This window comes from Symphalangus syndactylus, chromosome 16 (genome assembly GCF_028878055.3).
Source record: "Symphalangus syndactylus isolate Jambi chromosome 16, NHGRI_mSymSyn1-v2.1_pri, whole genome shotgun sequence".
In the NCBI taxonomy this organism is placed as follows: Eukaryota; Metazoa; Chordata; class Mammalia; order Primates; family Hylobatidae; genus Symphalangus; species Symphalangus syndactylus.
In genome coordinates this window covers 75,594,552-75,611,415 of record NC_072438.2, presented here as the reverse complement: position 1 = coordinate 75,611,415, position 16,864 = coordinate 75,594,552, and the positions used below count along the sequence as shown (strand labels likewise).

General features: G+C 38.4%; 1 long non-coding RNA gene across 1 annotated transcript in view; it reads right to left on the bottom strand.

The window, feature by feature from the left end:
- Positions 1-1,606: 1,606 nt before the first annotated feature.
- LOC134732698 (uncharacterized) overlaps positions 1,607-16,864 on the bottom strand; it is a 36,822-nt gene continuing 21,564 nt past the window's right edge. Inside the window, exons 2-3 of the long non-coding RNA XR_010116122.1 lie at positions 12,875-12,932; positions 1,607-2,684 (exon numbers count right to left, since the gene is read on the bottom strand). This is a non-coding gene — a long non-coding RNA (uncharacterized lncRNA). The remainder of the gene's footprint in view (positions 2,685-12,874; positions 12,933-16,864) is intronic.

Here is a 16,864-nt window from a genome sequence, read left to right as displayed (position 1 = left end):
TATTGGAATGACATGACTCATGGGTGCCAAAGGACAGACTGTGATAGGTGACCTTTAAGTGGCCCTCAACTTTTTCACTTCCTAGTAGTCACAGCCTGTGTAATTACATCCCTTTTATTTTTATTTGGGTATTGAATATTAATATTTTTTCATTTTGGTAGTACATGATGCTGGGCCACGTTGAAAGATTTGAAAACATGAGGAAAAATATGGAAAGAAAATTTTAAAAAATGAAAAGGAAAATTATCCGTAAATCTGTGTCACAAACCAACCACCCTTTATGCATTTTCTGCCATTCAGCTTTCCATGTGTCATCTTGTCTTCTTAAAAATGACCATACAATATTCACAAGACGGTCATAAATAAAACTACAGTAGTTTCACATTTCATCAAATTGTTGCCAATTGTGTGCAATTGCATGTAATTCTGCAGACACCGTAATAGTGCATAATGTTTTCCTTTCTACAGTTAAGATTTTGTTTGTTTATAGATATGATCTGTGAACTCAAAGTACATTTCTGGTCTAATGCTATAATCTTAATGTAGCAAAGCTCTTGATTGGAATCAATCCATTATTATTAGATGCATAAGCATGCCTTTAATATTACTCAATAAGTAAATTATTGCTAAATTTTAAATATAAAATTCCATGGTTGATATTTTTCAAATATGTTCTGAGTGCTTTCTTTTCAGAGTAATTAGCTGGTAGGCTATAAGCTTCTATTGATGATGCTACCATTGTTCAAACTATTTGTGGAATATTTCTCTTAAATAGCTCTTTAGAAAGCACATATCAGTCATATAAATGCCTTCAATATTTACATAGTTTTCTAATTAAAAAATGGATTCAATTTCAAGAAACATGCCAAAAGCATTTCAGGACAATTCTGGGTTAAATATTATTTTTCTAAAAAGATATTTTTAATATGCCTTGAAAACCACTCTGAGCTGAATTCAAAATGAAGAGAAGACAAAAAAGTTTTCAACCAGAAGAGCTTCATTACAATATGGTCTATTCTTCCAAAGTTAATATTGTAAAGTTCAATATTCATTGGAGTCTATAAGCATGGTATGCTTATAGAAATAATCTGTCACATTGTAATCACATTTAATACATTTCACTAATTGTGTCTTTATGGCTTAATGGAGTTATTTTTTCACCAAAAGCATTCAGCTTAAACAACATTAATGAGATCAAGCTTAATTTCCGACAGACTCAGTGAAATGAAAAATGAGGTTAGCTTGATTAAACGCATTGGCCAAAAGGCCAAACTAAATCGTTTTTTAGGAGAATTCAATGTCTCTATTCTGTTCTCTTAAGACCTGGCACTCATGTAGTTTGTTTCAAAAATAAGTTTTTAATTATTATTTCTTTGTACGCATCTCTGCTCACATTTACCAGCCTTCATTTTGGCTTATCTCTCTGTGACTCAGTTTCCTATTTTGTACAATGGGAATAAGAATAATTACTTTGTGTTATTTTTAATAGCTTTAAAAGTGACTCCATCATAATGCATAGCATATGCCTCACACATAGTAAGCACTTGATAAAATGTAGACATAATCAGTTTTCGATTTAATTATTTATTTAATTACATACCCCTGCCCCATCTTTTCTCTCTCTTATCTTCTTAGAAATATTGTCTTCTAATATCATTTGCAAATATTTTATCTCATGCATGTCCATCTTCATTTTTCATTGTTGGCCTATTCTTTCTTTAAATATGTGTACGAATTCAGTTTATTTACGGTCATACTTCACAGAATGAGAACCAGTTTTTCCTTTTCAGTTGTTCTTTCATATTTAAAGCCGACTTATTGAACCAGGTGAAGTAAGCTAGCAGAAGTCAAATTTAATTTTTGTTTTACTCACTTGTCTTGTAAGTGTGTTATGTCAAATCACCTTCTGTCAAATCACCCTGAGATTCCTCAGAATCTCAGGAATATCTCTGAGTTTTCTGCACACCCTCATTTACTAATACATTGCAACAGTCACAGATATTAAAGAGGCACAGTCAAGTCTAATGCTCAAACCTCAGTTGTTCCTGACTTGGGTTTATGAGACTGCAGTGGGGAGGGAGTGGGGCATGATAGGATTATCACGTTTAGCTCATTTTCATCTTTACTTTTCCTCCTTATTTGCTTTTAATCTCCTGGTCCCAAAATGACAAAAGGAAGCACAGGGAAGGAGGAGTAAGGACCCTGTGGTTCCACTAAAGAAGTGTGAAACCTCTTTAGTGTTCTGCTTTATAAAGCTCTTTTGTGAATTTTTGAGGCTGTCTTGGAAAACTTCCACTGTATTTCTCTGTAATACAAGTGATTCATTTTCTTCTGTGACCTTTCTCACACACTCCCCAGTAGTCTTTTTGATATCATGACTCCCATTGGTAGTTGATTTACTTGGGCTGGTATATTTTCTAGGTAATTCAAACTCAGCTAACTTCCATGGGGTCCACCTGAGTCTTGAGAAGAACTGCCAGAATCTGGAAGGCCAAGCTGCTCTCTGCATCCTCTTATCACAGGTAACCACATCAAGTCCTTTATGTATAGACTGCTCCAGGGGGGTGGGTCTGGCACTCATCTCTATTCCGCAATCTCCACTGGACACAGGTCATGTTTTAGAAACACTTCTCTTTAAATCAGTCCTTTAGTTGATTGGAGACAGACAGGAAGGAAGTACACACCTGAACTTTCAATAAAAGGAAGAAAATAAAAGTGCTTAACATTCAAACAAGCATTCAAAGTAAATGTCCAGTATTTAATCTTCTTTTAATCAATTTTCTTACTTCCTTTTATATGCCCTCAACTTAGCTGAGGAACTTACATTCTCCTGACTTCTTTATTTTGATGTTGACCAAATTATAAAGCTAAAGACAAATCTCACTTAATATCCTGAGACCTATATATGTACAGAACCGTTAAATATTTAATTCATGACTTTGAGCACTAGTTCTTACTCCCCTATTTTCAATTAGTTGGTAGAGAACATTTTATTATATATCCCGAATATTGATATTAATTAACAAGTTTTTAGTTACAATTCAGTCACTAATTAGTTGAATTATCAGAAGCAAGTTAATCATATAGAGAACTGTTAAAGTTTAAGTGCCCTGAATAGGGTCTAATTTGTATACAGAGCTAAACTTGCTGAGTTCTCATTCTTGCACCATTTATAAATCGTGTGACCTTAGAAAGAGTATTTAATCCTCTAAAGTACAGTTTCCTTTTGTGTGCATTGAGAATAATAAAGCCACACAAATTATGATAATTATCTCAGAACATGCATGTTAATCCTGCAGCTCTGTGTGTGGTGCATTATAAACACTCAGCATATCATTAACATTCCTAGTTTCTCTGTCTACACCCCTCACACATTATTATCTCCCTCATGTGGAATTCCCCATTGTGTGCAGTAACAAAGGAAGCAGTGCTGCCTTCAGAACCACAGGGAGCCAGTTTTTCCAGCTCCCTCTCTGAGCACAGTCATAGAGCAGAGATGTATTGCACAGATGGGCAGCCAGTTCCTTTTCTGGGACTTTGAAATTTGACAATGAAATGTGAAAGGGTTAGAAGAAAAGTCATTGCAAAGGCAGGGTAGACCACTGAATGGGGACTTGCCTTTGTTCCTATTGTTGAACACCAAGTCATACTTGTGGCCCCTGACCTCTAGTCACTTTGGTGGCAGCAGCGGCCCATTTAAAGTGGCCGCTGCCAAGACACCAGCTGCAATGGGGAGGCAGGGTCAGGGCTATGACGCTCCATGGAGCAGGTAGGACCCTTGCCCTTCCCAGGTGCCACTGCAGCCACCCTGCCACGGCTCCAGACCTGTGCTCTTGGTGGCCTGGGACGACCCCTCTACCCCCGCAGGCTGGGAAGGGCCTAATCCCACTGCCTGGCTTCTCCCTGAGGAGGTTGGCGCCGGCTTGGATTTCAGAAGCGCAGCTGGGGCTGCATGCTCTATAGAGCCAGCAGGAGCCGGGGACAAGCAGGTGCCCCGACCTTTCTGAGTTGGTGGAGTGGGAGCTGCCCGGGTACAGCTGCAGCTACCCTCCCAGACGCGGACCCAGATGTCTCTTCAGTCTGCACCGTCGAGGTCCCGGGAAGGGTCCCCCTTCGCTGCAGGCTTGGGGGTGTCTGCTTCCACTGCCTGGTCTCTCCCCACTCCCGGCACCCGCTCTGATCTTGGAGCGGGGTCGAAGCTGTGCCTGGGCACTGTCGCAGCCCGGCAGGGTGTGCACAAACTTGGGGCAGCGCTGACACGACAGCCGCCTGCCGCCTAGGCCCCCTCCAAACTTTGGGCACGGACTAGTACAAGAGGGGAAGCCAAGGCGGGGATGAGGATGGCTTGGCACTGGCCTGCAGGTGCCCCTTGCTGCCTGCACCATTGCTCAGCACTTGCTGCAGGCGCACCTGGAGCTGCCTGCCCCATTGCAGCAGCTAGGATGCCTGACAGTGCACAGTGGCCAGACCCTATGCTCGCTCGCTAACACACCCCTTGCCGCTCTATGCCTGGCTCGTCCTTGGCAGGTGTGGGATCCAGGCCAATAGCATAAGCTGAGCACAGCCTGCCAGGCTGAATGGGCAGAAAGAGCCAAGTGCGCCCAAGCAAAAGAAGGGCAAAAGCGCCACCGGCCACAGAGGTTTCTGGCCAGAAAAGCGACACCCCAGAGATCCCATAACAACTTGTCCTCTGAACCTCTGATTTTCCTTATCTTTTCAAATATCCAGAGTCGTCATTTTTTGAGGCATACAATCAGGCATCTTCATAGATTCAATCATGATTATTGTTTTACTTATATCTGTCTTTTCTTTTAATGAGAAAAAAAGTACGAATTGGCAGAATATTCAAAATTTAAAATGTCATGCCAATTTAAAATGTTATGCCATATTGTTCCTATGACTGCTTCATTGCCTTTTTTCAATCTCTTTGCAGCTCTCTTTTCTCTGTCTTTCTAATAAAGATTTCCCCAGATTCTAGGCTTTGCTCATGTTCAGTTTTTTTTTCTTCTCTGCCACATATTCTTCATTGACGTTGACCTCCAGGAACAATCTGTTCTTCTAGCAGAGACATTTAAAATATCTATATTTCTAACCTGAGTTCGACAGTTACATTTCTTTCTCCAGTAATTATAGAATGCCTCTATTTGGATATTTAGCAAACAATTAAAAATAAATATGACTCAGATTGATTGTACGTCTTTCACTGACAAATGTTTCTTTCCAATGTGTTCTCTATCTTGATGAGCAATGCTGTCTTCTACCCTGTGACCCTTAGATAAATTTTTAGATATATTGTCTTCAAATTTCCACAGCCAATTACTTGCTAATCCTAGTGATACAACTTGACAAGAGTTTTTAACTTCCATTCTTCCCTTTGCAATACTGGTGCCCTAATTTGGAGCTCATTATTTTCTTTCTGAATTGCCGAATTTGATTCCTTACTATCTTCCTGCCTCCAGTGTCTACTTATTCAAAAATGCATGAATTATACACCCTGTCACCAGAATAAGTCTTCTAAAATGGAAATCTAAATTCTACTATTTTTCTATTGCCCTCAAACACTTCAGTGACTTCAGGGTAGACATATGAGATCTCACTTATGACAGCAATGTCTTAAGTGCTTTGAGTAAAGCTAACAACAGGAAAAAATAATTTTTACTGTTATATCATCATGAATACACATGCCATTTCTTGCCATCTTCACATAGTTTGAAATTTCTCTCTTTCCTTCTAATTGTCACTCCTTCTAGTCCTCCATCTCTCGTTTTTCCAAGATCTTCTTAGTCTTTCCTACTGCACAGTCATTTTTCTAAAATCTAAGTTCCATGCTAAAGTAGTGAGGCAATGCGTATTATGCCTTGGCCATCACAACTCATTTAATTTTGATGACACAAAAGTAAGATATTTTGTATATAGATAGAGCCAGTGTTATATTTGTTACAGTTTTCAAAATCTAAAAACAATCACAATATTTTCTTGCCTGCAAAGGGCTGATTCAGATGGTTGGGATTAATGCTCTTCTAAAACGGACTTGAGAGAGCCCCTTTGTCTTTTCACCATGTGAGGCTACAGAGAGAAAATGCGTTTTCTGAACTGGGGAGTGGGCTCTCAGCAGAAACAAAATCTGCCAGTGCCTTGATCTTGGACTTTCCAAACTTGAGAACTATGGGAAGAAATTCCTGTTGTTTATAAGTAATCCAGTTTATGGTATTTTATTATAGTAGCCCAAACAGACTAAGAAATTGTCCCAGAAGACAATTCAACATTTATTTCAATTAACAAACTCTATGCCCCTTTAATCAAATATTCTCACCAGTGGTAAGCAGCAATATAAAAGGGAATGAAGATGAAAATTTCATAGATAGATAGATGCAATAATATTAAATTTCCTTTACTGATGTTTAATTCTCACACTTGCTTATTTTCTAATTTATTCTTTTACTATAATACATTTGTGGTAGATACTAAAAGTTACCTTACTATATTGCCATCCTTTATAGATCTTCTTTAAATATTTTTCTCTAAGGCAAATATTTTCAAACCTAAAAGATCCATTTTAGAGTGTCTTTTGCATTAGATAGTCAATATGACTAAGAGAAATAGAAGTATGAATGTGATACAGGACAAGCAAGCCCCCAAACTGGGGCTTAGCCCAGGAAGATTCTTGGCTTCACCCAGGAAAGAATTCAAGGGCGAGCTGGTGGTGTTAAACAGCAACTTTTATTGAAGTAGCAGTGTATGGCAGCAGCAGTGGTACTGTTCCACGCCAAGCAGGGCTATACCTCATAGACAGTGTTTTCAGAGTAGCAGCTCAGAGCCAGTTCTATAGTCATATTTACATCCACTTTCAAATATATGCAAATTAAAGAATGGTTTATGCAGGAATTTCTAGGATGAGGGTGATAACATCCAGGTCAATGGGTCATTGCCTTGGGAAAGAGAGGTAACTTCCGGATGTTGCCATGCCAATGGCAAACTGACATGGCCCACTGGTATGCGTGTCTCATGGGGAGATGGCCCTTCAGCCTGCTTTAGCCAGTCTTCAACTTGGTCCATTGTCTGAGCCCCACCTCTGGAGTCGAGTTCTACCTCCTACCTCACACCCTCTTCAGAGATTAGAAACTCCTCCTTAAATTTAAGAGTGCTGCAGAAGGGCGGAAGTCCATATTGTGTAACTGCTTCCTGCTGAGTTTATGGGCAAAAGCCCTGCCTAGCATCGAAGGAGTAAAAACTTCTGGATACCTAATCTAAGGGTCCCAGAGGCAGTACGATTTTATTCTCCAGGTCAGCAGGTGGGATGGGTTGGGAGGCCTGTGTCAGCGTTGTCTTTACCTAGATCTGTTGTAATCTAGAAGACACAAACTTTATTATGAAGTTAAACAAGCAAGGGCCAAAGATTAGTAATAACAAGGCAGCTATTAAAGGTCCTAGGAGAGACCTTGGAAGGTACATTTAATTGTCAACCAGATAGAGTTGGGGTCAGTGGCCCAGATATATCTATGTAACCAGCTAGCTTGCTCATAGGTCTTTGAATGTTAATCTCAGCTTGTCCACCGTTGTTAATATATGTGCATAGGTTTTAGAAATAACTGCACAGTCTCCACCTTGCTTAGCTAGTAAATAATCCAACACTACTCTGTTACCAAGAACTACATTCGCCAGAGTCTAGTGACTCTTGAATTCCCTTTAGTGCCAGATTTGTGTTGGTGGCTGAGGTTTCCAAGGTTTGAGTCTAGTTTCTTAGGGTTGACTCATGGTAGACAAAGCCACCTCAGGGCACTGCTAGTCTTATAGCTGCCCTGATTCCTGCTGGAATTGTTCCTATTGCTCACTTACTTCTCATATTGTGGGATCTTACAGGGTTATAGACAGTGACCCCTGGAGAGGCAAGAGTTGCCAACGCATATTTACCTCTGTTCCAAGTTTTTAATATAAAAGGTTAGCCATTGACACTGCCTTTGTTACACCTTGACAAAAAGGGAGAATACAAAACAAAAATCAAAACCTATAACCCCCAACAGACCAAACAGATGTCCTCTTCCTAGGCAAAGGTAATGGAGTTGGGCAAGCTCCCACCAGCCTCCAAAACGCTTCTAAGTGAAATAAAAGTCAAAAACCAAAAGCCAAAATAAGGTTATCCATCAAGGAAAACCAAGAACATGAGAATTAAGCTATACTGGGAGAAAACACTGCTCCCACTGACCTCTAAGACAAAACACTTTAGCATCAGGCTACAAGAGCAGTCATAAATGAGAGAAGAAAAATTCACAGGAGCTGATGACAAAATGTGAAAGAGGTTACATTAATCTGAGTAGCTTTAAAAAAATAGATTACAGGAAAATAAAAATTTCTGGTAATTTAGCAAATTAATACCTTAAGAAAACTTGGTTGTGATAATATAGACCATTTTTTAGGAAGTCTGTAATAGACAATTTCCTTTGAATCTTTTCATAAATTCCCCTTTATAAATCTTATCATTATGGACATGGACCATCTACAACATGCTTGAACTTTCCGGCTTGTCCTATACCATCTCTTTCTTAAATAATCAGCCATTTTACTCTAGGACATAAATTAAAATTACTCTTTCTTTATACAATTCCTTGTAAAAAATACATTTTCTATACATAACATTCTTTACAGCTCCCTTTTCTATTCATCAGTTTTTTTCATATTTTGAACCTTCCTTTCAATAATTTCTATATTAGACAAAAATTATTTTTTTCCTCATAAATAATACAATTCTTTGGTACATTTTATATAAACCTAGGAAGTAAGAATTTTGAACTGCCCACTAGACATTGGCATTCTATAGATGAGAATTATTTTGTCTTTTTATTTTTATGTATTTATTTATTTTATTTATTTTTGAGACAGAGTCTCACCCTGTCACCCAAGCTGGAGCGTAGTGGTGCGATCTCAGCTCACTGCAACCTCCACCTCCCAGGTTCAAGCAATTCTCCTGCCTCAGCCTCCCAAGTAGTTTGGATTACAGGTGCATGCCACCATGTCCAGCTAATTTTTGTATTTTTAGTAGAAATGGGGTTTCACCATGTTGGCCAGGCTGGTTTTGGACTCCTGACCTCAGCTGATTCACCCGCCTTGGGCCCTGAAAGTGCTGGAATTACAGATGTCAGCCACCTCACCCAGCTATTCTGTCGTTTTTAAGACTTTAAACCACACAGTAAGCTCACTAAGTATCTATTCCACTTTCACTTTTAACAGGTGTAACTAGACCACCTACAAGAACCAAGATACTATGCAAAACTAGTCACCATGTAAAGCCATTTTAACCATTTGGAAGCCTATGAACATCAGAAATACCTAGGTAAAATATCTCAATGTTAAATTTCAGAACACAACATTCTCTTCAAGCTAATAAGCTTTGACTAGTTTTATTGAATTTATGCATGCTCTTTTATTTATAAGTCAACTTGATAATATGTTAGCTAGACACAATACATTTTACAATAGCTATGTACACCTAAACAAGCACATTAAATAAAATGACCTATACAAGAAAACTGAATTCAAGTAATTAAAAAAATTGGGACCCATCTACCCGGACAAATTTTATTTGTCCCAGTGCGTATGGAAAACAGGCAGAGACAGGAAAAAGATCTCATAGCATCAAATAAGGAAAGGAAGGGGCAAACAGCATTGCTCAAGGGGAGACTCTGGAGTCGCCAAGCCACTAGAGAGCTCAGCCAGCAGTGGAGACACCAAAAAAACATGTCTGGGCAGCTGCTTGTCTGCCACTGTGGGAAGCTGTCTGTGGGGTCAAGGGTCCAAGACTCCCAGTACACTTACTTGAGCAAGGCAGCTCTTTGGGACTAGTGCAAGAAGGTCAGCTCTAATATTGATGGGGAGCTCTATTTTTTCTCCCTCTCTCACCAGGGAGAGTTAGGACATTCCCATTGCTAATCACCCTGCTTATAGTAGGTACAGTGATTCTGGCTTAGGGGCCAGAGAGTCAGGGACATTCGCCTGGGCATTCCAGATACTGATTTTGTTATATTTTCTTGGGATGGGTAGCCCTGAGGGGGTACATGACTTAAATTAACTGTTTACAATTGTCCTTTTTGCCTTTTTTTTTTCCTCTCTTGCCCTGTTTCTATTGTTATCAACTTTAAAGGCTACATTTAAGAGTTGGCTCATAGGTGTTTGAGGCCTTATTGCTGTTTTTGCAGCTTCATCCTAATGTCAGGGGGAGATTGAGTAAATAAATGTATCCCCAAAAAGAGCTTGCCCTTCTGGGTAGTCTGGGTCTGCATTATTATATTCCCTGAATGCCTCAATCAAATGATCCTGAAACAAAGTGGAATTTTCATATTTTCCCTGAATTATTTATCTAACCTGTCATAACTGACTGGCTTAACCACACAATTTTTTTCTTTACTTATTTCCCACAGCATAGGAAGCAGATGACAATATTTGTAAGTCATGACAAGTTAAATCAAAGAATAAGGTAAACTTAACAAATCCTCTATAAATTTTTCTGGATTCACCAAAAACTGTCCAGATTTTTCTTTGTATACAGCTAAATTAGACATAGGAAATGGCATAAGTATTCAAGTGTTTCCTCACTTCCTTTAGCTACCTTCCACAATGGACACAGGTTTGACATTAGGGGCCACACTTCCTTTAGCTACCTTCCACAATGGATACAGGTTTGATATGGGGCCCCACTTCTGGTGATACTGGTTGGGCTTACTTTCTTGGAAAGCAGGAGGTACAGGTTGGGGCTAGTTGATTAAGGGGTAGGTGGTTCTGATGACCTTGGGATGGAATCCTTCATTAAAGAACTGCTTGGACACCCCTCAGAATTGGAGGAATGAGGAGACCCTGCAGAGGGTGTAGGCCTTTCAAAGGGAGCAGCTAGGAAGGCATCCCTTAGGCATGGATTTCTGGTGCCCAGAAGTAATGTGAGCCAGTAAAGGGCCATAAAAGCCTTTACAAAAGAGACCTTTTCCCATTTTCCTTTTTATTTACAAAGTGAGTCAAATAGTAACATGCCATTATATCAAATAGAACCAAATTTAGGACCAATCTATTGATTTTCAAATTTTTATTAAATCCAAATGGTGTTGCAATAGAAAATGAGTTTATTTTTCTTTAAACTGAATTTGAATTTGCTCCAAAAGCCTAAAGGATACGCTAGTGACAAGTCCTCTGGGGTGCTTCTCATTGCCTCCATGACTCACAATTTTTATTAGGGGCAGAACTTTTCCTAAGTCTAGCAAGAAGGAAAGCAACTGGGCCTTTGTTATTTTTTCCTTTTAATCTTCCACCTTCTATAACATATAGAGAGCAATGTGTTACAAAAATGGGTTGTGAGCTACAAATGAAGAGTTGGATGTTGAGCCTAAATTCCTTAGAGTGCAAGGATTGGGCAGAGAGGGGCTAAATAAATGTTGATCCTGGAAGGGTGGAAGGAAAGTGGCAAACAGCATTGCCCAAGGGGACACCTCAGAGGCTCTGACTTGCCAGCAAAGCTACTAAGTAGTGGAGACACCAAAAAAATATTCGGATGGCAACAGGTCTACAACTATAGGGGGCTGTTCCTCAGGCCAAGAGTCTGGGAACTCCTAACTCCCACTGTCTTCATCACTTCATGGTTGCTAGAAGGTGGAGGATGGGCACGCCCCCAAATTAGGGCTTCACTCGGGAAAGAATTTAAGGGTGAGCGAGTGGTGTTAAACAGCAAGTTTTACTGAAGTGGCAACGTATAGCAGCAGCAGAGGTACTGCTCCTTATGGAGCAGGGCTACCCCATAGGCAGTGTGCCCAGAGTAGCAGCTCAGAGGCAGTTCTGCTGTCACATTTATACCAACTTCCAATCATATGCAAATTAATGGGAAATTTATGCTGAACTTATTAGGATGAGGGTCATGATGGTTAATACTGAGTGTCCAGTTGATTAGATTGAAGGATGCAAACTGTTGATCCTGGGTGTGTCTGTGAGGGTGTTGCCAAAGGTGATTAACATTTGAGTCAGTGGGCTGGGAAAGGAGACCTACCCCAATCGGGGTGGGCACCATCTAATCAGCTACCAGCGTGGCTCGAATATAAAACAGGCAGAAAAACATGAAAGGACTAGACTAGCCTAGCCTTCCAGCCTACATCTTTCTCCCATGCTGGATGCTTCTGCCCCCAATCATCTGACTCCAAGTTCTTCAGTTTTAGGGCTTTGACTGGCTCTCCTTGATCCTCAGCTTTCCAATGGCCTATTGTGGGCCCTTGTGATTGTGTGAGTTAATACTTAATAAACTCCCCTTTATATATATATATATATATATATATAGCTACTCCATTAGTTCTGTCCCTCTAGAAAACCTTGACTGATACAAGAGTGGTAACTTTTGGGTTGTCAAATCATTGCCATGGAAAACGGCAGTAAGTTCCTGGTGTTGCCATGGCAATGACAAACTGACATGACATACTGGTGGGCCTGTCTTCTGAGGAGGTGCTTCTGTCCCAGACCTGTTTTAGACCTAGTTCTCAACTTGGTCCAGTGTCAGAGACCTGCCTCTGGAGTTAAGCTCTACCTCCTACCTCACATAGGTATTCTAAAAATTCTCTTATACAAATTTGCACCTCTGTGCTTTTTTTCTTTCTTTTTATTTCTTTAAACTTTTGTTTTCCAGTCTGTCAAATACACATGATGATTGAACTTCAGGAAACTTTTTGGATCAAGAGGTTTTTTAAAAAAATATATTTTTGAAGCTGATTTATAAATACAATAAAGCAGAAAGAAGAATGCTGGATCTCTCTAGAAACCACCATACGAGCCCTGGACTGCTAACTTCAGAATATTTTTTATGTGATTGGAAAATTAATTTGTATTTTTTTCAACAGTTTTCTGTTATACGTACCTGACCCCAGTGCTAAATGTTATGTCTTCCCACTCCTTCCTTTACTTCTTCTCTGTCCCTGGTACATGTAAACACAGACACACACATAAAGGAAAACATTCTGGTAAGCTAAAATCAATTCATACATAAAAGTAAATTTTGTGCATCTCATCCCAAATATGCATTCAGTAACATCAGAGATGTTGGGCAATGATACCAAAGAACTTAGCAAACATAATAAATCTTACTGTTTTTTATTTTTATAGTTTTAAACACAGACAACAGTTGTTAAACCCAGCAGAATGATGTGCATGTACACACATGTGCACACACACACACAGACACACAACACACATTCCCCAAAAGCTACAGTAGACAATCCTGGTTTTTAGAGGTTATTTTGCCACTTGATTTTTTTCATTCTATTCTCTTCTGTCAGAAGACGATGCATCCATCTTCTGTTCACATCACTACAGCAATGTCTGCTTAGTAAACATCAACTTATTTTTCAAGATCCTCTACAAGAATAGTCACTTTATAAGACCTTTCCATATTGAACCACTCATATAAGAGTTAAATTCACCCTCCTTATTCTCATCTTAAAATTTCTTTGTGTCACTACGTTGCTCATTAGAGTTTTTAGTTGCATTATTATCCTCCCACACCCCTGTCAGTAAGTTGAGATCTCCTGGAGGGCAGAAAAGTCTATCATTCTTTTTACATCATTCAATTCATTGCATTCATTTGAAACTGAACAAAACTTTGCTGAGATTAGTTGGCCTCATTATGACTTTGGAAGCATCTGAGGATGAAGGATGTTTTATTATTTTTCTTAGAGCTCTCTAATGTAGGCCAGATTTTATAGTACAGAAAGTATATTTTTGTTATTATTGTTATTATCATTTTATTTTATCTAAGTGTTTCAAATGGTGAATTGATATTATACAGCATACATTTTTGATACAAGACTCATTAAACACATTGATCTATAAATTCACTTTCTCTGACTTATGAAGTGTTCTAGTTGATTTTTGTCTCATTTCAAATGTATGATTTAAGTTTACACATGCACTGTGTGATTATAAAATAAGAGCTGATAATATTCAGAAAATTATCCCTGTACACTGTCTGTGGATGTGTAAATTAGGAAAGCCATTATGGAAAACTGTTGGGGGTTCCACTAAAAATTAAAACTATAAATGCTGTATGATCCAGCAATCTCACTCCTGAATATACACTAAAAAAACTGAATCACTGTGTTGAAGAGATAGCTGCACTCACATGTTCATTGCCCCATTACTCACAATAGCCAAGGTATGGAATCCACCTGAGTGTCCATAAAAGGATGAATCAGTAAGGAAAATATGATATGCATATGTCATACTATTCAGCTGTAAAAAGGAAATTCTGTCATTTATCACATGAATGAGCCTAGAAGACATTATGTTAAGTGAACTAACCAGACACAGAAAGACAAACACTCTGCAATCTCACTCATATGGAGAATCGTAAAAAACTGAACTTAAAGAAGCAGAGAGTAGAATGGTGGCGACTAAGGGTTGGGGGGAGGAAGGGACATTGGGTTGATGTTTGTCAATGAGACAAAATTTCAGTAAGGAGGAATAAGTCCCAAAGACTTATTGTATTGCCTGGTTACTACAGTTAATAAATTTATTGCATATTTGACAATTGCTGAAAGAGTAGATTTTAAGTTTTACTACTGCAAAAAATAATATGTGAGATAATGCATATACCAATCAGCATGTTTTAGCCATTCCACAATGTATGCATATTTCAAGACATTCTGCTATATATAATAAATAATTTGTGTTTGTCAATTAAAAGAAAGAAAGAAAAAGTCTTTTCTTCATGTTACTTAATTTTATACTGTATTTGCTAAGCAATCACTGAAAAGTCTTAAAATACGTTATGCAAATATTTGATAACATTGTATATTGTGTACTAATTTTGTGCTGTATGATAAGCAATATTTTTTTTCTGACTCAAGGTATTTGTTGCCTCGGTGGTAACAAACTACATCCAAACTGTAACACTGGTGTAAACAAACCTATAGCACTGCCAGTCATACACAAGTATAGCACATATAATTATGTACAACACATGAAATGTGATGATGATAAATGACTATGTTATTGGTCTAGGTATTTACTGTACTGTATTTATTATTTTTATTTTAGAGTGTACTTTTTCTACAAAAAATTAGTTAACTGTAAACAGTCTCGGGCAGGTCTTTCAGGAGGTATTCAGCATGTTTTAGTCATTCCACAGTGTATACATATTTCAAAACATTCTGTTGTATGCTATAAGTAATTTTTATGGTTTTTCATCTCCTTAGTAGGACAAACTAATGTTTTAATTCATTTAGTTAGAATACAGGTAAACCCATGTAAATACATAAATACATAGGTAGACAATTTACTTCAGATATTAAAATAGAGTTTTGCATCGCTTCAGGAACAGGATATGATCTGAGAAAGGTATCATTAAGTGATTTCGTCATTATGCAAACCACAGAGCACACTCACGTAAATCTAGACTATAGAGCTTGCAACACACCTAGGCTATATGTCATCTATTGCTCCTAGGCTAAACACCTGGATGTCATGTTACTCTACTGAATACTGTAGGCAATTATAACACAACGGTAAGTGTTTGTATATCTGAACATATATAAACATAGAAAAAGCACAGTAAAAATATGGTACAAAATATTTTTTAAATGGTACTCCTGTATAGGAGACTCAGCATAAATGGGATTTGCAGGACTGTTAGTGAGTAAGTGGTGTGAGTGAGTGAGTCAGTAAGTGAGTGGTGAGTGAATGTGAAGGACCAGAACATTACTGCATGCTACTCTAGACTTTATAAACAGTGTTCACTTAGGCTACACTAAATTTATTAAAATATTTATTTTTCTTTATTCAATAGCAAATTAATCTTAGCTTACTGTGACATTTTTACTGTATAAACTTTTTTAACTTTTTAACTCTTTTTTTTTTTTTTTTTTTGAGAAGGAGTCTTGCTCTTTTACCCAGGCTGGAGTGCAGTGGTGCTATCTTGGCTCACTGCAGGCTCCGCCCCCCGGGGTTCACACCATTCTCCTGCCTCAGCCTCCCGCGTAGCTGGGACTACAGGTGCCCACCACCTCGCCCGGCTAATTTTTTGTATTTTTAGTAGAGGCGGGGTTTCACCGTGTTAGCCAGGATGGTCTCGATCTCCTGACTTCGTGATCCGCCCGCCTCGGCCTCCCAAAGTGCTGAGATTACAGGCTTGAGCCACCGCGCCTGGCCAACTTTTTAACTCTTTTGTAATAACAGCTTAAAACACAACCATATTATAGAGCTGTACAAAATTATCTTTCTTTACATCCTTATGCTATAAGCTTGTTTCCATTTCTAATTTGTAAGTTCATTATTTTCACTCTTCAAACTTTTTGTTAAAAACTAAGACTCAAACTGACACATTAGTCCAGGGCCTACACAAGATCATTTTTGCATTGTTTTTCTCTCTTTCTTTGTAAGCTTTTCCTAATTCCTAATAATTTTGGGTCACATTTTCCAGTAAAGTGGATTCAGAACATTATTTGAGGTTACGATTTCTGGAGAATCCAGTGTGCTGTTTGGTGTGTGTGTGTATGTGTACACTTATACAATTTGAAAATTTTGGGGGGAAAATTTTAGCTTCTCCTTGCTCTGTAAAAGTAATTTAAGACCATTATAATAACTGAACTCTGCTAGTAGAGGGTAGAGTATTTCCTTCTCACTCCCACCCCCACCCTCATTATTTGGAAAACAAAATACTTAATAAAATTAAGTAAAATCAAATAAAGTACCTAGAGTCATTCAGAGTGAATGGTATAGAATGGGTCAAGGGTGAGAGATAAATATAAGTAGAAACAGATTCTTGACTGCTTTTAAAGCTAAAGTGAAGATATTTCCAAAGTGTCTAGAGAGTCATTGATAATTTCTGAGTTTGGAAGTCACATTTTGAAAG